Source organism: Taudactylus pleione, unplaced genomic scaffold (assembly GCF_031769625.1).
Source record: "Taudactylus pleione unplaced genomic scaffold, aTauple2 ptg000250l, whole genome shotgun sequence".
NCBI classification, from domain to species: Eukaryota; Metazoa; Chordata; class Amphibia; order Anura; family Myobatrachidae; genus Taudactylus; species Taudactylus pleione.
In genome coordinates this window covers 2,600,590-2,606,702 of record NW_028284652.1, presented here as the reverse complement: position 1 = coordinate 2,606,702, position 6,113 = coordinate 2,600,590, and positions in this window count along the sequence as shown.

The following is a 6,113-nucleotide window of genomic DNA, read 5'->3' as shown; positions in this document are numbered from 1 at the left end:
GGTAAAATACAATTATGCAAGATGGTAAATGCAAATAAATATCAGTGTACACAGTATACACAAACAGGGGCACCGAGAGGGGGTGGGGAGTACTAACTACCAGGGCTTGATGGATGGGCCAGGCAGGGGCCCAGGTCTGCCACCTGTCCCCCTTCCTTACCGCTTGCCAGAGCGCAGTGTTACAGTAAGCGTCGTGTATGCAGCTTTCATCATTAGTGTCTGAATCTCCGACATCTCTATGCTTGGTGTAAATTATCCTTCTAAAGAGGAGTCGGATTACTGTGCAACCGCTACAAAGACACAACAACATTTTCATTCATGCCCAGAATACACCCTGCTCTTGCTTCCAAAGATAATATATTTATTTTGCATTATTCCTAGATCCGTTCCGAAAGCGTTGTGTAACAAATTCTATAAGGTTATCTTAAACTATGTCTGTAAGGGTGGTAAACCGAGAATCTCTAGAGATACACTAGCATTGCCCAAAGTTGAGGGAGCTTTAGCATTCCCAGACTTGGAAAAGTATCAGTCAGCCTGCTTATTAAATCAAGCCAGAGATTGGTTTACTGAGGTCTCACCTAAACCATGGGTAGTAGTGTAGAAGGATTCAGCTGGGCCCTTTAATCTCCAAGACCTCCTATGGCTTCCGTATTTTATTTGGATCTGGGAGTGTCAAGGGCAATTGTAGCTACTATCATTGCTTGGTGTAGGGTAGTTACAGCCTCTGAAGATATAACGCTACCTTCTCTGGCTCTGGCTCTAAAGATTATAGCTAATCTAATTCCAGTTCTTCACATAAACTCTTGGGTCAGTAGAGGGATTTCCAAATTGGGAGATGTATTATCTGATAGTGGAACACATCCGTTCTCTTAGTCGGTTTATGGAATTGTGGACCGGGAGTTTTATAAATAATGACAAGTACGACATGCAGAGTTGATTGCCTGCACCACTGAGGCTAAAAAAGGTCAATTTGCTTGCCAAATGAAATAGGAGGGGTATCTATCCCTTGAAATTTAAGAAGAGGATTGGGAAATTATAATTTGTACTTGTTTTATGGTATCCCACTGTATCAATCATTCCGAAATGTTCTATAAATTAATCAGTAGTTCTTATTTCAATCCTGAGAGTCAGCATTTTCTCGGACTCTATTACATTGGGCAAGTTTACAAAAGTGTGAGAAAATGCTCACATTTTCTATACTCTCACCCTGTTACATTTGGCCCATTGTTGGAGAAACTGCGGCTAGGTTGGAGATATTTATCATATTTTTGGAATTATCCATTGCTGCAGCCAGTATGGATAGCAGTGTTAGCTTTATTTAGGAAAGTTACGGGGGTGACTGTACCTGTAGACCTGTTAGTGGCTGTTTAATTTTTATTCAGGTCAGATGGCATTGGGTGACAGGTATAATATGGCCCATATACTGGTAACCACAAAAGCTGCCATTGCTCAAATGGGGAGGTCAACGGCTGTACCTAGTCTGTCTCTTATAGAGAATAAGATCCAGAAACAATTTGTCTTTGAAACTTCAGATTGTTCATATTCATCCTCTGCATCATTCCCCTTAGGGAACCAATTAATACCTTTTTGTTGCTTTTTTGCATGTAACTAATTTCGTTTTGTACGTAAGTTATTAATGATCTTTTAAGATAATTACATGAATAATTTTCAATAAAAGAGTATTGATCCGATTTTAAGATGCTCACAACGCTTCGATCCTGGCAAAGTGACTTAAGAACTCGATCTACAAGTCCAACATACTTAGCCAAAACGCTTCTTTTCAGACTCATGAGGACTAGTTCCGATCATGAATGAGGATTTTGATGATGAAGGTGTTGGTGTTGGAGATTGCAGGTGCTTGGATCTAGCAGAGAAAAAGGAGCTAGCTGAGCTGAACTGCTTGTTTTTTTTAGCAAAAGTTTCTGTTTTTGTCAAAAACTTTTTATGCACCTGCTGCAGATGACGAAACAGGGAAGAGGTTCCTATATAGTTAAAGTCCCTACCTCTACTTACTGTTCCTTTACAAACACTACAGATGGCAAGACAATTGTTTTCCAGATTTGGGTAAAAGTAATTCCATACATAAGAGGTGGATTTTTTGTCTTATGCCCAGGCGTGACAATGGCCTTTTTCTTATCACAGCCAAGAACTGCTTCCACTGGTTCCTCACTTACACAACATTCTCATCATCAATATCCTCACTAGCACCTGCATCAGCTACACAAACCCCCTCATCCTGTTGCACTTCTACCGTAGCATCCTCAATATCTAGGTCAGCAACTTTTTTATTTTTGCTGCTAATCCCCACATTGGCAGAGGGTGCATAAATGGAGGAAGGAATCTTCTCTACAAGTTCACAAAGGTCAGGCTTACACATAGCATTCGCAGACACTTAGATTCTCCTCAGGGATATGTGACATTTCTCTTTCTGAACATATTTTTTTCTACTGCCTTAGTGGTTTTCATTTAGTTTGACACCTATTCTAGACTTGGAATGAAAAGGTCTTGCATCCTCATGAGAGTCAGAAGATGCCTCGCTGACAGTTGCAGAACCACGACTCATAAATACACCTTTCCTTGCCACTGTGTGTGGTGAATGACATGTTGGCAATTTTATGTTTTTCTGCACTAAACTTTCCCTTTGTTAGAGGTGTTTTTTTCTTTACCACTGTTTAGTATTGTTTTTTTTTATTTCAGATGTCCTGACTGAAAGCCTATATACCCTTGAGCATCAACTTAGTAGATGACATTGAAGCAGCATCGTCATGATGACTGGTGGTGGGAGCAGCTGATTGATTGTCATGATAGCCTACTATCCTTCCCCTCCCGTGGTCCTGTGAGAAATTATGTTGAATCACAGCGACTTATATCGGATCCAAAACTCGCAAGATCTGATTCCAGGAAGATGACGTCGTGCCTCGTTTTCATATCCAAAAATGTCACGGAGATCCGAGCAGCGGCTTGGATCAGGTACGTTCGGGCATGTTCAGTTCCCAGGAAACCGAACCCGCTCATCTCTAATTAATAGACATAAAGAATTTTGGTTTCTGGGCCTGATTCTGACCTGCTCGCAAGCGCAGAGAGCGCTCGCAAGCGGGTCGATGGTGCCCAAGTGCGCATGACGGAGGCGGCTCCGTCGTGCGCATGCGCGAGACCCAAATAACAATGGCCAAGCCGTCGTTATGGGTCTCGCACCAAAGGGGGCGTGCTGTCGATGGTGATTGACAGCACGCCCCCTTTGCTGGGCGTGCTGGGGGCGTGGCTGCCCAGACGGAGGCGTTCCCGTGGGAACGCCTACCGTCTGGGTCCGGCCCCACTGACATCACTAGTGATGTCAGTGGGAGTGCTTCTGTTTCTGATAGAGCCGAAAGCACTCCTGGGCTTGCTGCAGCGAGACCCTACCGCAGGGTCTCGTCGCAAGCCCGATGGTCGCGATGGTCTTGACCATCGCGACCATCATTTTGGCCGCTCGCTATAGCTGTGGGTGGTCACCCACAGCTATGCGAGCGGCCAGGAGGCCGCTCCAAAAAGGAGCAGGGACAGCCCTGATTCAGAGCGAGTGCTCTGTCCGAGCGTCCGGCTCTGAATCAGGGCCTCTGGGCCTGATTCAGAGTCAGACGCTCTGACCAGAGCGCTCGCTCTGAATCAGGGCTGGCCTAGCTGAAAATGGTGCGGCCTCCTGGCCGCTCGCATAGCTGTGGGTGACCACCCACAGCTTATGCGAGCGGCCAAAAAGATAGTCGCGATGGTCAAGACCACCACGACCATCGGGCTTGTGACAAGACCCTTGTGGTAGGGTCTTGTCTGCCGCAAGCCCGGAGTGCTTTTGGCTCTATCAGAGCCAAAAGCACTCACACTGACATCACTAGTGATGTCAGTGGGACCAGACCCAGATGGTAGGCGTTCCCATGGGAACGCCTCCGTCTGGGCAGCCATGCCCCCGGCACGCCCACCAAAGGGGGCGTGCTGTCAATCACCATCAACAGCACGCCACCTTTGGTGCGAGACCTCAAGCGACGGATTCCCCGTCACATGCGCACAACGGAGGCGCCTCCATTGTGCGCATGCGCGTTTGGGTAATATCGACCCGCTTGCGAGCATACAGCGCTCGCGAGCAGGTCTGAATGAGACTCTCTGTGCGGAATCTTTTTCCTTTTCTGTTTACATGTATAGTAAGAGTGTAGGTCTTGAAACTGTATACTTAACTCCCCGCATAGTGATCCTTAAGGAACTTGTATTGTTGTTATATTCCCATGATGTGTACTGTTCCCCAGGTTAATTAACTAAGTTGTGCAATTCCTTTTGGTCTTTACCCATTATTTGTACTGTTTTCCTCTTCTGCATCCCTTTTAATGTTTGTCAAAATTCGATAAAATTCAATAAAAATCTAATGTTAAAAAAATACATATCAAGGCACATTCTACTGCTTCTATAGTTACTTTTTCGGCAGATAAGAACCTGCGTCCATGGGAAAACTTTTGAAAGCTGTAGCATGGCCTTCTAGACCACTGGTTCTCAACTCCTATTCTCAAAACCCCTCAACAATGTTTTCAGGATTTTTGTAGGTGGAAACAGGTATAATCTTTGTCCCCACAAAACAGATAAACTCACTTGTGCAGTTTTGGTATCACCCTATTGCCATGGAGGAAGTAGATGAGACTGCAGATATTTACATGATTTACATGATATGTTATACTACATATTTACATGATATTTACAGTCTGGTGCAGAGCTGGATAGAAGGACGGAAGAAGATCCAGCAGGGGGCAGGGCTACACAGCTTAGTCCTCCAGCTGAGTGCAGACTCCTCAGACAGGAAGGAGAGGAGCTACTGCAGTGCAACCTCCAGGCTTCCAGATCACAGCCAACATGGTTAGGTCTAAAGTGAAGTGGTTTACAGGACCTCTGACGCAGCGCCGTAACTAGACTTTTTGGCAGGCTTGCCTACCCTCCCGATTTGGCCAGGAGCCTCCCGATTTTCGGGTGCCGCTCCCGGCCCCCCGGAAAGGCAGACAAGCCTCCCGGAAGTCTCCGACCCTCCCCACCTCCCCCCTGAAAAAAACAGAATTACCTGCAGCAAGGGGCCCGGTGACGCGATTCGCGCAGAATCGCGTCATCGTGGCCCCGCCCCCTGCTTCACAATGCCGAAAATCAAGACATTGTGAAGAGAGGGTGGAGTCACGATGACGCGATCGTGCGGTCCCGCCCCCGGCTCCACCCCCAGTGTGGCACAAAATGGCTGCCCCGCCCCCAATGGCCAGCCCCACCCCCGCTATTAGCTGACAATCAGCTCCCTCCCCGAAGGCTGGAGCTGATTGTCGGCAAGTATGCTTTTTGGTGCCCTGTGCCAGAAAGAGCATTGGCGCCCCCCCATTTTTGAAAGGGACATAATGCACCCAAAAAAAGGGAATGGCCTTATGGGGAAGAGCCAGGGAAGAGATAGGGGAGACCAGGAGATGCTGGTGATGAAATAATAGGAAGCTACAAGTGAGAATGATAATAAACAGAAAATTGACAGGCCCAAACAGCTCCCCCTGACCTGCGGTGCCGTGCCATGGCACAGGCCGCACTACCCTAGTTACGGCCCTGCTCTGACGTCACACCCACCTGACTTGTGACAACAGGGAGAGGAGCAAGGTTCAGAACAGGGGGCCAAAAGTGTCCCTTCGTGGGCTCGCTTCACTCACGACAAGTTTATATTCCGCCTCTATGCCCACGTGGATAGTAACACTGGTAGCTGACCAACCCTGCTGTAGCGGTCACGTGGTTGTGATGTCAGAAATCCTTTCTCCAACTTGGATCTAGCAACAATGCAGACGACACTGACAGTGAGGAAAACTACTGGTCTGTAAGGTATGAGGGACAATCTTGTGTGGTTCAGGCTGTGTCTCTATGTGTCTGTTAGTCAAACATACCCTCAGTGTGTGTGTATAAATATATATAGTATGTGTGTGTTAGTGTAAATCAGTATGGGGCCAGTTTTGGACCGGCCCAGTGGGGGACCAGGTAGATCCCCAATGGGCCCCTCTGCTCTGATTCCTGCCTACAACAATGTGGTCTAGTATAGTGCAGCAGCTATTATAGGCAGGCACCGCAAACCCGCCCAGGGGTGT